Here is a 15,090-nt window from a genome sequence, read left to right as displayed (position 1 = left end):
TTTATTATTATTAATTGAGATCGAGTTATTTTTCTAAGTTGAAAAATAGTACTTTGGACCTTATAATCAGCCTTTATATGTAAGTCTGAAAAACTGCATTAGCTATAAAATCAGGAACAATATCTTATAAAATGAGTTCAATGGTTTTAAATGAAATACTTTTCATCATTGCTATAAAAAATACCAAGTTAAAAACGTTACTATTTGATTAAATCTACATATTTATGATTTTTGAGTTTCTCAATCTCAAAAACGAACTGAAAGTATCTGTTGACCATGTAACGATAACTATAATGCATACACCCATAGTTTAATATCGTGGTTCTCGTACGGGTTGCACATATTAAACAAATCAGTGATCGGAGTGCACTTTTTGATTTTGCAAGTTGTCAATTTTTGATAAATTGCAAAAATCCCTCGATTCGTTTATAAAAATGTCTATGTGTACTCCTTGGTCTACGAGGGTGGTCCGATAAGTACTTAACCTCACCGCTCGATGGCGCCACTCTCGCAAAAGAAATATTCTATCACGTAGTACCACCTTCTCGACGGTTACTGTCAAGATTTCAGCCGGATCGGAGTTGTAGTTTATTTTTGAGAGCGTGTGAAAGCAAGTGTATCCGTTGATTTTTGAAAAATGGAAAAAGAGCAGTATCGATCGGTGATTCAAAAAGCGCTTGGATGCTGTGTACGGTGACTCTTCTCCTTCGATGGTGACCGTCAGAAATTGGTTTAATGAGTTTCAACGTGGTCGCACGTCGATTTTTGAAGAGCCACGTCCAGGTGCTCCGAAAACGGCTACCACGGAGGATAACGTGACAAAAATTCACGATCTCGTATTGGCAGATCGACGATTGAAGGTGTGCGAGATAGCTAAGATCGTAGGCATCTCAAAAGATCGCGTGGGTCATGTCCTGCATGAAATTTTGGGCATGAGAAAGCGTTTGCTCACTCCGGACAACAAGCGCAACCGTGAGACAACTTCAGAGCAATGTCTGACGCTGTTTAAGCGCAATCCGAAGGAGTTTCTGCGTCGTTTCGTGACAGTCGACGAAACATGGATCCACTGGTATACACCAGAGACAAAGGAACAGTCGAAACAGTGGACTTTACCCGGCGAAAGTGCTCCGAAGAAGGCGAAGACTGCCCCATCGGCCGGAAAGGTGATGGCCACCGTTTCCTGCGATTCACAAGGTGTGATCTACATCGACTACCTGGAGAGGGGCAAAACGGTCACAGGGCTGTACTATGCCGAATTATTGGGCCGATTCGACGTCGTATTGCAGAAAAAACGGCCCCATTTGGCGAAGAAAAAAGTGCTCTTCCACCATGACAACGCACCGGCTCACACCTCCGCCGTCACCATGGCCAAATTAATCGTATTAGGCTACGAACTGCTGCCCCATCCACCGTATTCTCCAGATTTAGCCCCGTACGATTTCTTTTTGTTTCCAAACTTGAAAAAGTCACTCGCCGGGCAGAAATTTGAGTCGAATGAGGAGGTAATCGCTGCCACGGAAGCCTACTTTTCAGACCTCGAGGAAACGTATTTTTCAGACGGGTTAAAGAAGTTGGAGCATCGCTGGGCCAAGTGTATCGAGCTAAAAGGAGACTATGTTGAAAAATAAAACGCCACTTTTCCAAGCTAAATTTCCTGCTTGATAGTATCATTATCCGGCTGTCGAGTCGCCATCCACCATCGGCATTTGAATACAAGGCTCCTCGAACTGAGGCCTGGAACCATTCATTTGTTATCCTTGCACAGAGGATACTCATTTCATTGAGCGTGACCCTGATCTCCACTGATTGGATCTCTGACTTCAAGGGTTGGACACGTGACCTATTTTAAATTACGAGGCTAGAGCATGGATTGAGCGGGCGACTCGCGAAAACCTAATGCCAGTGCCGACACTGTCCGATTACACTCGCATACCAAACAAGGTTAATCCAGTCGCGTTCTCCCAAAATTATCCAACCTCCCACAAATACCCAACTATCGACCTTTGGTTTATTAAATAGCTAATTATACTTAGCTGTTCTTTAGCCAAATGCACGTCGCTCCCCTTATACAATTTTCTCCTTTCAGTCCGTTTTGTAAAATAGGTGCCATCACGTTTTAATTATTTTTCATTGTTTTTATTATTTTTATTATTTTTACCGTCTTTATTATTTTTATTACTTTTATTATTTTTATCGTTTTTATTATTTTTATTATTTTTCATCTTTTATTATTGTTATTTTTGTTGATTTATCTGTTATTTTAATTATATTTTTTCATATATTTTTATTTTATTATATTTTACATATTTTATTTTATTTTCATATATACGTAATCTGAGTCATTTTACTATTATTGCCATTGTAAACTCGGAGTTCACCGTACATACAATCCACGCATTTATCTAAATTTATCTTCTTTAAATAATTAAAAGCGTTAATATTTATTCTTGCATCTCTTCTTTTGTCATTTTATAAATTTTATTATGTTCGATTTATACATTTGCTAAGCTGCCAGACAGGGTATCCACCTCATCGGCGCAATAAACGAACTAATCTCTCTCTCTCTCTCCCCCTCTTTATTTACCAAGTGACTTCAATAAATGAAAATTATTTATTCTATATAATAAAAAAGTAACTCTTGATTTGCAAGTCAAACAAATATATTTCAGAAACATTTTGAAACACATTAATATTTCAATATTGGTTTTGAATTACCTCGCGTGGATGTTTGTTCAACATGTTTGTCATTGAAAAACCACATTAAAAAGATGTAATTACTTTTAGTTATGACTAAAAAAAATTTACTTCTGATAAAGATATCAAATCAAATAACATATTACAAACGACAATTATACTTTGGAACGGGGTTGGGTTGCTACCGTTTAATTATTTTTATTCGGACGATCGCGTAGATAGATGCGCGTAATAACCTATATCAAATAAGAAAGTCGGAGAGCAAGAGGGAACGGGTGTCAGTCAATCAACAAATCTACAGGAGTGGAATCAATACGGAATAAGCACGTCGAAAGTACTGGTTAATATCACGAACGAAAACTCTTTATTATCCTCTTTGAATGCTACACTAGAATTGGCCCGCGTGTTTATGTTTACATTAGCGCTCGCACGACGACAACATACAGCGTCGGATCGCTTGCCGCTCTTTGTTAGCAGAGCTATTACATGCACGCCTCGCTTCGAGTATGGAAAATAGATCATCTGGCATGCAATCGTGGTCGCGAGATTAAGCTGGCCAGCTTACCTTTATTTTGCAGAGGTACGAAGACGAATGGAACAATTCGCACTCTTACGGGAAAGTCTGTCTGTTTTATGCCGCGGATCGCGAGTTCGCGTGCGCACGGTTTCGCCCTCGATGGCGAAACCTCACACACACAGACTCTGGATTCCGCAGGTAACGATCCTGCTTTTTCTGGCTCAGGTCTGCGCTCCGTGTAGCTCTGTAACAACATCCTCTCGATCTCTCTCGTGCGCACAGGTAATTAGCTCGTCGGTCTCGATCTCCGTGACCTCCGTATCGGTAGCTGATTCTTCACTGGTTCGTTTTCAATCGCACGCGTTCCGTCTGCTCGCGTGCCGAATTCCGTCGTTAAATTTTTCGTCTCCCGGTAAGTGCTGCCCCCGCAGGCAGCCACTAGGTTAGGCAATTAGCGCTACTTTGACGTTTACCCTCACAACTTATATAATTTTGCAGTGGTGAAAGAATCTTCTAATGCAAAACAAAAAGATAACGTGCATTGTTACGTATAGTTGGAGAATGAGTACAGCAAAGGCTCTGATGAAATAGCATCGCCGCTGTATCATACATTAAAGAGCAAAGTTTGATCAAATACTGAAATAAGTATAGTGTGATTGGTATCTGATCGATGTGCTGGTCAAAATAAAAATATCTTAGTTTTATATGTAATTCATTGATATAAAATGAATTTTCATTTCACTGATATCAAATAAATTGTTTTAGAAAGTTTTACGAAGTTTTTAGCTAGTTCTCTAGTTAATTGACTGTTTGTAATATGACAAATTAAAACCTTCCAAGTCAATTATATTGAAATATAATTTCAATAAAAACTTCCCAAGTTCCGTAATTTAAAACAAAACGTGCTAAATGCATTTCTTATTGATACAAATTTTTTAATCTACTGTAGAATAATTTGCACAATCTATTTAATAAGTCTTGTACTGCTTAGTATTTTTGATCTATGGAATTAAAATTTGTTAATCTGGCGAGTTATATTCAGAATCAGTTTTCACCCGAGCTAAGTTGTAGCACTACTGTTTTTGTCATGGACAAGCTTTTGGATTCTGACTATTACCCGATATCTGTTGAAATAAACACTAAAAAATTTGAATACCAAAAAAAGACTTTTAATTTAAAAGGCGTAAGTACAAACTGGGCCAAGTATCACGAATTTCTAGTAAATAACTACGACTCTTTACTGTCAAGTGAATTTGCGAACAAATCTGCCAGTGTAAAATATAATTGTTTTATAAAACTAATAACAGAAGCCATAGAATAATGTACACCTCGAAAAAAAAATTTTCAGAAGAAACACAACTCGAAAAATCTCGTCCATGGTGAAACAGCGAATGGGCTTTACTAAAAAGACTAAGATGTGCCACTTACAAGAAATGGGTATTTTCGAAAAAATTCTCTGATCTCATAAACTACAAAGGACACTGCGCTCTATTTCGTAGGGCTATTAACCCATTAACGTCCAAAATGTCAAAATTTCTTGCACGTTTTCAAAGTGATTTTTTCCTATGTAATTGGCGTTGAAAAAATTCTTGAACCACATATTCTGATGTAAGATTGCATGCTCTTTCAGAATCCGTTGCCAGAATCATGATAAAACTCACAGGAAAAGAGATATGCTCGATTGAAACATAAAAAACACCTAAATTTTCGAAAAAAAAAATTTTTAGGATTTTTTTTCGAAGTGTTACGGTGAAGATATCACCTTGCGACCGTGATCAGAGGTGATCATGGGATTTTAAGTTTAACAGGGAATTTTTTTGTTTACCTTGAACCATCGCTTCTTTACAAAATGGCGGAAAAAACGAATTTTTTTTTTTTCAATCTTCATCAACTTTTTTCTCACAATCTATGGTCTTTAGAAAAAAATTCATAAAAAGAAAAATGCCTTAGAATCGCTCGAGGAATATTCTCAAATTTTTTCAGAATTTTTTGAGACAATTTTTGATTTTCCGGGAAACTTGGGAAATGGAATTTTCAAAAATGTCTCCAAAAATTCTGAAAAAATTTTAAGATGTTTCTCGAGTGATTCTAAGACATTTTTGTTCTTATGAATTTTTTTCTAAAGTCCATAGATTTCGAGAAAAAAATTGATAAAGTGAACATAGCGGCCGAAACGAATTTTTATTTTTTCAACTTTATCAATTTTTTTCTCGAAATCTATGGACTTTAGAAAAAAATTCATAAGAACAAAAATGTCTTAGAATCACTCGAGAAACATCCTAAAATTTTTTCAGAATTTTTGGAGACATTTTTGAAAATTCCATTTCCCAAGTTTCCCGGAAAATCAAAAATTGTCTCAAAAAATTCTGAAAAAATTTGAGAATGTTCCTCGAGCGATTCTAAGGCATTTTTGTTTTTATGAATTTTTTTTCTAAAGACCATAGATTTTGAGAAAAAAGTTGATGAAGATTGAAAAAAAAAAAATTCGTTTTTTCCGCCATTTTGTAAAGAAGCGATGGTTCAAGGTAAACAAAAAAATTCCCTGTTAAACTTAAAATCCCATGATCACCTCTGATCACGGTCGCAAGGTGATATCTTCACCGTAACACTTCGAAAAAAAATCCTAAAAATTTTTTTCTTCGAAAATTTAGGTGTTTTTTATGTTTCAATCAAACATATCTCTTTTCCTGTGAGTTTAATCATGATTCTGGCAACGGATTCTGAAAGAGCATGCAATCTTACATCAGAATATGTGGTTCAAGAATTTTTTCAATGCCAATTACATAGGAAAAAATCACTTTGAAACCGCGCAAGAAATTTTGACATTTTGGACGTTAATGGGTTAAGCAAAAAAGGAAGGAATGTACGAGGGTGGTCCGATAAGTACTTAGCCTACAAAAGAAAAACTAAAATTTTGGAAAAGTGGCGTTTTATTTTTCAACATAGTCTCCTTTTAGTTCGATACACTTGGCCCAGCGATGCTCCAACTTCTTTAACCCGTCTGAAAAATACGTTTCCTCGAGGTCTGAAAAGTAGGCTTCCGTGGCAGCGATTACCTCCTCATTCGACTCAAATTTCTGCCCGGCGAGTGACTTTTTCAAGTTTGGAAACAAAAAGAAGTCACACGGGGCTAAATCTGGAGAATACGGTGGATGGGGCAGCAGTTCGTAGCCTAATTCGACCAATTTGGCCATGGGGACGGCGGAGGTGTGAGCCGGTGCGTTGTCATGGTGGAAGAGCACTTTTTTCTTCGCCAAATGGGGCCGTTTTTTCTGCAATTCGACGTCGAATCGGCCCAATAATTCGGCATAGTACAGCCCGGTGACCGTTTTGCCCCTCTCCAGATAGACGATTTAGATCACACCTTGTGAATCCCAGAAAACGGTGGCCATCACCTTTCCGGCCGATGGGGCAGTCTCCGCCTTCTTCAGAGCATTTTCGCCAGGTAAAGTCCACTGTTTCGACTTTTCCTTGGTCTCTGGTGTATACCAGAGGATCCATGTTTCGTCGACTGTCACGAAACGACGCAGAAACTCCTTCGGATTGCGCTTAAACAGCGTCAGACATTGCTCTGAAGTTGTCTCACGGTTGCGCTTGTTGTCCGGAGTGAGCAAACGCTTTCTCATGCCCAAAATTTCTTGCAGGACATGACCCACGCGATCTTTTGAGATGCCTATGATCTTAGCTATCTCGCACACCTTCAATCGTCGATCTGCCAATACGAGATCGTGAATTTTTGTCACGTTATCCTCCGTGGTAGCCGTTTTCGGAGCACCTGGACGTGGCTCTTCAAAAATCGACGTGCGACCACGTTGAAACTCGTTAAACCAATTTTTGACGGTCACCATCGAAGGAGAAGAGTCACCGTACACAGCATCCAAGCGCTTTTTGAATCACCGATCGATACTGCTCTTTTTCCATTTTTCAAAAATCAACGAACACACTTGCTTTCACACGCTCTCAAAAATAAACAACAATTCCGCTCCGGCTAAAATCTTGACAGTAACCATCGAGAAGGTTGTACTACGTGATAGAATATTTCTTTTGCGAGAGTGGCGCCATCAGGCGGTGAGGCTAAGTACTTATCTGACAACCCTCGTATTATTAGATTTGCGAAAGGCTTAAACGCTCATTCTAACCTCAGCTACGTCATGCAAAAATGTAAAATCATCAAAAATAGATTCACAAAGGCTCAACCAAAGCATACGACCCAAACCTACAGCATTTTTAAAAAATTCACTTAACTATAAATAAATTAACTACACTCAAAAACCAGTTTCAAATTCTACATAGATCCCGGAATGTAAAAACAATGAATTTTTCGACTCACTCTTTGATTTTGTGCAATTCAATACAGTTTTAGATACTAAAAATATAAAATCTGCCCCTGTAATGCACGGTATAGACTTTGAAATGCTGCAGAAACTCCCAATTATATTTTAACTAATATTAGTCGATATATTCAATGAAATGTTCCAAACAAATAACTATCCGCAAACTTGGAAACATTCCTTTTTACACTTTATTCCAAAATCAGACAACATCGGTGTTAGATCTATTTCGCTAACTTCATGTGTATGCAAATTATATGAGACTATGATATAAAACTCACGTTGTGGATCGAACACAATAATTTGTTACCTAATAGTCAAAGTGGATTTCGTAAAAAAAAATCTTGTGCCGACAATCTCATTTCAGTGTCTCTTAAAACTAATGAGGCATTCATGGAGAAAAAACACCTTCTCGTGGTCTTCCGTGACGTACAATAGGATTTTGGTAGTATAAATATTGACATTTCGTTAATAAAATTAGCTTAAATTGGTTGTTCAAAAAAAACTGTAAGTTTTATCAAATTTTTAACTTATGGCAGATTTATTTTTATCGAAATACTACAAAATGACTATCAACTTTACGGGAAAGGAGATATTTTGAAGACTTTGATCACGAGGTCTGTCCGGAAAGTATCGGGCCTACGTTTATATTTTCGCGCCATAGTGTTCGAGCGACCTCTACCAGACAGAAACGTCAACAGTAAAGCCTCACGAATCTATTGGTTAGTTCCTGACACCTGCTGGACGTATAGTTCATGCGCAGCGTGTCTTTGTTTACAGTGCCTTTTTCGCGTTCGTCGGATTTTGATATTGTCAAAAATGACTGAAAAACAAGATCAACGAATTTGCATCAAATTTTGCTTTCAACTCGGAAAAACGAGTTCGGAAACTATTTAAATGATGCAAAATGCCTTCGGAAGTGAGTGTACGAACAAAACACGAATAAAAGAGTGGTATAAACGGTTCACGGATGGTCGCAATTCTGTCGATAGTGATTCTCGTTCCGGCCGACCTTCGACGACAAAAAGTGTAGATAATATTGAACGGGCGCGACTTGCAATCAAACAAGATCGTCATATGACTGTGCGAGAACTAGAAGAAGACCTTAGAATACTAAAAACTATCATTTCAGAAATTTCAACCGAAAATTTAGGAATGAAACGCGTGTGTGCAAAATTAATCCCAAAATTGCTCACAGCAGAGCAGAAGTTCATTCGCTTATAAATCGCTCTGGACAATCTGGAAATGGTCAATAATGATGATAATGTGCTTAGAAAAGTTATTACAGGTGAGGAATCATGGGTTTATGGTTATAATCCTCAAACAAAACAACAATTTTCACAGTGGATGCATTCTGAATCGCCAAGACCAAAAAGAGCACGTCAAAGTCGGAGCAATGTTAAGTCAATAGATATCTAGGCCCTATTAAAAAGACTTCTGTGTTCTTGCTGAGTCCTTGTATATTCACCTTCCTCCTCTTCTCGGCTTCTTCGCCCTCTTCTTCGTTTACATGCCTTGCCCTCTGACCATTCGTCCGATTGCTACCATCCCTTGGAAGTGCAACGCTGCCGAGGATCTTATCGCATATTCTCTCCGCCGCCTCCTCACCAAGCTGCTTATACCATCTATTGTTGATCCAAAAACTCTCAAGACCACACCTTATTTGCGCACCAATCACTTTCTTGCTTTTTATCCATCTTGCTACACTTTCTTTCCTTTTCCTACCCTCGTAGTTGAGGTCATTTTCGATGGAAATTTTCGAATCCTTTAGGTTCTATTTGTTTTTTCAAATCAAGTCTCTATCTTCCTTATTTCCGCATCTAGCTATACACCACCGCTCTTCCTTACCTGTACTATGTTCACCTCAACGCGTAGCCATTCAACTAACCTTCTCATTGCACCTATCTCGATATTCTAGAGACAACTTGTACGGGCCAACGATTTCGCATCCCCATTTATCGACCCGGTTTTCTCTATCGTCTCTGTACTACTAGCTTTACTATCTTCATTTCTTAAATTATTTGTTTCGCACGAGGAAACTGCTTGACCGTTTAGCTTTTCAAACTTTTCTAACCTAGTGCACATTTTTAGCCTAAATTTCAGCCATTCGTTTTCCAATTTTTCCATTCCGATCTATTTCCAATGCTTTAATTTCTACTTTATTTTTTCTTCGGTAACGTTTTCTTGCCTAATCTTATTGAGTTCCATCTCCATCCTCTCTTTTATACTTGCTCTTCCTAAAATAAGTGTCTCCCTTTCCTTATTCAAAAATTCTTCCAATTCTCCTCCTATCTTTAAACTTAAACCTTCGCACCTCGGCATTCCAAAATCTTTTCTTTATTATCAAATTTCACTACCTTCGCAAAACTCTCCGTAATCGACACCTGTTTATTTCCGGCTGCGCTGGTTCTTTCACGCTTTGACTCTTTTGAGTCTTATTGCACCCCCTTCCCCCTGAATTCCGCACCACCACCAGTGATTTTTCACACACACTTATCTCACTTTTCTCACCTCTATCGCTGCTTCTCTTAGTGCCCACCAATTTTCTATCTTCCTTTTCCTTGACTTTTCCATATATTTTTACCTATTCATGCAATTCCCTGCTCCTGCCTGCCTCTAACCTCTACGCACACTCAACACTTTTTCACTTCAGATCACATAAACGCTACGCGCAATGGTAAATACGACCAAGTTATTCAATCTATGCATGAAACTTTACAAAAAACACGAAGATTGTTACACAAACACTGAGATATCTCAATTACAGGAACAAATGCCATGGAGCTCCCTCACATGCAACCGCTCACTCTCGCGTCACCTAACCAAGCTCTAGAGAATTGATTGTATCGATCAATAGATGTTGAGCCGACCATTATAACCTTGCTGAATCTCTCCACCGAAAAGGTATCATCGAAGATCCAAAATGTAAATGCTATTGTGAAAATGAAAATTTAAAACATGTAATTTGACAGTGTAACCTTTACGATGAGCCTAGAAAAAAATTAATGAAATCGATGAGTAGACTGAAGCAAACCCACCATTATGTATAGAAATATTTACCGCTGAGCCAAATTTAGCAGCTTGTTCACTTATCCTCGATTTTTTGAGAAAATGTTCTTTAGAAGTGTAAAATAAAGTTATAAATATACAGGCAGAACTATGTAGTGACATCAACAATATGTAGAACTATTGTAGCATATATATACCTCAATTGAGGCATGAATTGATTAATAATAGAAAAAAAAGAAAATTTTCAGTATTTCTCACAAAATCTCATGTGAAGGATTTGGCAGATTTTGAAATCCAACTCCTCATATATGACATATAAAAAGTTTTATGAATTTTTCGACAGTTTGTTTGAATATAAATATAGATTTTTAATCTTGTTTATTTTTTATAAAGTATTTAATATTTATTACGTTGTTTACATTATCAGATATTTTTAATTTTCGTAGTTATGAAGCAGCAGGTAAGCAAGCTGTAACGGAATAGATTAGTTATTGAAATCACATAATCTATCTTTACTAGAGTCATAGCCTATATTTTAGTACTGCATTCAGCCTTACAATTTGGCCGACGCGCGAGAATACTATCTATCTTGTGATGACTCTAATAATAATCTCAATATAATAAGTAAGATGTCAACTGAAAGATCAAAGTATACCAAAAGTATACCAATATAGTCCGATTGATGAAAGTGTCTTGAAGAAGCCTTCTCCGGGCGTTGTTGGAATATTTTTACCAGTGGCTTGAGGTCCGTCTTAATAATAAAAGCTTTTCCTTTGACTTTGTCGGAGAAATGCATTAGCGATGTATACATCGCAAAGAGCTCGCGATCACATTGGTTGCAGTTTTTTGAGTCGATGATAGCTTCTTAGAAAAAAATCGAGAGATTGTGTTCTACCGTTGAAATGCTTTTTCAGTGATCCACCAATGGTGGATACAGAAACGTCAGCGGTAAAAATTATGGTCAAGGTGTAAAAGAACTGATATGGCTTCACCTAGCGATCTCTTAGTCTAGTTAAACGCTGAAATCAGCTGTGGCTTTTAATTAATCGGAATTTTATCGCGTTCTTTGGTGGCTTCGCACTCTCATTGAGTAGCGCCTGGGATTCGGTTGCATGCGGGATTAGGGTTCGAAAATAGTTTACGGCTTCGAAAAAACTCTTGAGTTCGTGCACCGTTGCTGGTTTTGGTATGTCTAGAATAGCCCTGACCTTCTCAGGTGGTGGCTTGAGACCATCCGAGTTGACCTTAAAGTCCAGGAAGGTGACTTCTTCGGCAAAGTTACTTTTCTCTCAATTTATTTTCAGCCTGTTTGAGTGTAACACATCGAAGACTACTTGCAAATTTGCAGGTGCTCATAAAGGTCCCTGAATGCAATGAGTACGTCGTCCACATAGACGGAGACGAAGTCCAGGTGTCCAAGAATGCTATTTACATAGCGTTCAAAGATCTGGGTTGCATTCTTAAGTCCAACCGGCATGCCGAGAAACTCGATGAGTTCGAAGGTTGTAGTGATAGCTATTTTTGGTACATCTTCAGGTGCTACAAGGATCTGAAAGTACGCCCGCTTGAGATCTATTGTTAAAAATATCGTGTTTCTATGGAGCAGTAGGAGGATGTCATAGATGCGAGGGATCGCAATTCGATCAAGCACAGTTTTGCGCATTAGGTTCATGTAGTCTCTTGTGGGCCGTAATTTTTCAGACTTGGACTTCACCATATGGCTTGCGTATATGGAATACTTGAAGATCTTATGACTCCTATGCGTAGCAGTTTGCTGTACTTCACCTTTGCAGCCTTGAGTTTCTCACCAAGCATTCGTCGCGGTCTCGAGAAGACCGGGGGGGCCTGTGGTGATGATGTGGTGGTGAATGGATGCCGTTGGACCGGCCACCAGTCGATTAAAGACAAGGAATTTTTGGAAGTTCTCGTCCACCAACTTTTTAATGGCATTGTCAGTCGGGGTGGTTGTCGAATATGATAGAGACATGGCTACAATTGATTGGATGCTAGACTGACTGATTCTACGACGAGTGGAAAGAAGGGTTATTTCGTCCAAAAGCCTTCTCTGTCTAAGATTAGGCAGTAAATGATAATAGGCGAAGAAATCAGCTCCGATTAGCGAAAACTTCACGTTTACCAATATGAAGGTTTATGGGAAGGTCTTGCGAAGTCCAAAATTCAGGAGTAGAGCTTTGCGGTCACATGTGCGGATCGGTGCTCCATTTGCTGCTGAAAGATAGAGGCCAGTCAACTCGCTGACGGCGTATCCGAAGCTAGGTAGGATTGATAGGATGGATAATGATAGAGCCACTGTCGATGAGGAATCGAATTCCAGTTGTCTAGTCTTGGACAATGAGCCGGTTCTCCTTTCATGGAGTTTTGGTGGCGACTTCTACTGTTGAGGGGTTGCTACGTGGCGGTGATGCAGGTAGCAGCCTTAAATGTTTCCTGAAAACTTCTGTTGTTGAGCCGAGTATGCGCAAGACAAGTTGCACCTGTTGGCTACTTCGCCGAAGCGGGTGTGGTAGAAATAGACATCGTTGCTGTAAGGCCTAGTTCTGGAGGTAGAGCGGTTCCGTTGACTATTGTTGTTTTGCTTGCTAGTAGGTCTGGACCAATGCGACTGCGCCACGACCTCTACAACGCGATTCGACAAACCTCTTATTGATGTAATCAATTGCACAAGTAAGGTCTGAATCTCGGTTAAGTCTGACGCATGCATTTGAACAGCTGTAATGCTCCGACGTTGGTCGAGAGCATAGACAAAAGGTACGGGTGGCGACTCGACAATGGTGTATGCATTTACCAAAAGTTCATGCATACTGCTGACCTTGAAAATATTTAGAATGCTTTACACATTACGTTGAAGCATACCAATCTATTTGACTACACACTTCTCAATATTACTTTAAATCCCTTATCTTTTTTGCATTGGTATGTATAACATTATGTATTTTTTTTTAAAACGTTGACTATCAGTAAATATTTTTCTGACGTTGTCAATTGCATTTTTATTTTATTTTGTTTATAAATGTGTACTGAGCCAGATGAATCTGTGCCGAAAAAAGCGAAGACGATACGATTAGCCGAAAAATTTATGGCTACAATTATTTGGAACTTCAGTGGTATAATATTCATCGATTACCTACAGAGTGTAAGAGCTATTACAGGAGAATATTATGCCTTATTATTAGACCGATTTGATGCCATATTGAAGGAAAAGCGGCCCCATCTAACGAAAAAATATCTTTTCCACCTCGACAGACAATGCACCAGCTCGCACGAGTTTCGTTGCAACGGCCAAATTATTTGATTTACGCTACAAAATACTTCTTTAGCCACATCATTCTTCAAATTTGATACCTTCTAATTCTGTTTTGTCTCCTGACATAAAATTTGGCTTACAGGTAAACGATTTTCATCTAACAAAGAGGTAATGAACATTTTGAGGAGTTTGATAAAAATTACTATTCAGAGGGTAAATAAAAGCTTAAGCACAGCTATAATAAATGAATAGAGTTAAAAGGGGACTATTTTGAAGAATAAATTGGAATTATTTTGTGACGAGAGCAGACAGTAGCCAGCGTCTCGTTAGTCCCTCTCCCTCTCCCCTTTACCCTCGACCAGGCTCATTGATTAGTATTTGGCGCACTTTTTGTATGCGCCTAATACTGTACCTCTTTTTCAGCCGCCATAAATTGCCAGGCCCGACCGAGATACCTCAGAGACAGCAAAAGAGACGCTGCAGCTGAAGAAAGAGAGAGAGAGAGAAAGTTAGAAAAAGAAAGAGAGAGTGTTCTGAACGTCCATCGTTTTCCGTGCGCAGAGTGAATAGCGGCCCTTTTTATGGGCAGTTTCCCTAATTAGGACTGTCGCGACGCAAAATAGAAATACGAGACACGGGCCTCGGTTTACGGCCGCCGCCGCATTCAGGGGAAATCCCAACACGTGTTTCTTTAGTTGAAAAATCACATGGCCTAAATGTGCGGTACAGAAATTGTAAGCGTTTTCGGACTGAGTTAGTGATGCTAGCAATTAGAGCTGCCTGATCTCCCCCTCCTCTCTCGGCTCGAAGTTAAGACGCGCACAAGCTCAAGGCGCTTCGTGGCCGTCAAGCCCTAGCTCCAGGAGTTCACTTCTGGAGGCTGTTAGACTTCACGAGGAGCATGCTCCTGGGTTTTGTAAGGTCGCGCACGGGAAGGAAAGCCGCGGGGCTAACCTTGACCCGGAAGGCTACAAAACGTGAGAGCAAGAGAGAGAGAGAGAGCGGTCACGAGGGGTGCGAGGGCGTGACCAATGCGCGCGTCAAGGCCCTGAAGTTCCCGCGGAACCCACTGCGAAGTGGGGATGAATTTTTCTGTTTTTTGTAAGCGACGCAGCGAGCTCGCATTTGTTCTCATTCTGTTTTCTGTCTTCTTCGCTGACACCCGGCGGATTTTTCTCCTCCGCAACCTTTTTTTCCTTTGTCGTGCGTTTAATTCGCGAGTAGACTTAAGTTTTGTGTTATCCGTTTGCGCTATATTTTGTATTGTTTTCTTT

The 15,090-nt window shown here is 39.2% G+C and overlaps 1 protein-coding gene across 1 annotated transcript in view; it reads left to right on the top strand.

The window, feature by feature from the left end:
• LOC131675175 (uncharacterized) overlaps positions 1-15,090 on the top strand; it is a 929,507-nt gene that overhangs the window by 385,197 nt on the left and 529,220 nt on the right. The window lies entirely within an intron of this gene.

Source organism: Phymastichus coffea, unplaced genomic scaffold (genome assembly GCF_024137745.1).
Source record: "Phymastichus coffea isolate CEN01 unplaced genomic scaffold, Cenicafe_Pcof_1.1 PCOF00016, whole genome shotgun sequence".
Lineage (NCBI taxonomy): Eukaryota > Metazoa > Arthropoda > Insecta > Hymenoptera > Eulophidae > Phymastichus > Phymastichus coffea.
Note: the sequence above shows the minus strand (reverse complement) of the source record. Positions and strands in the feature narration are given on the sequence as shown.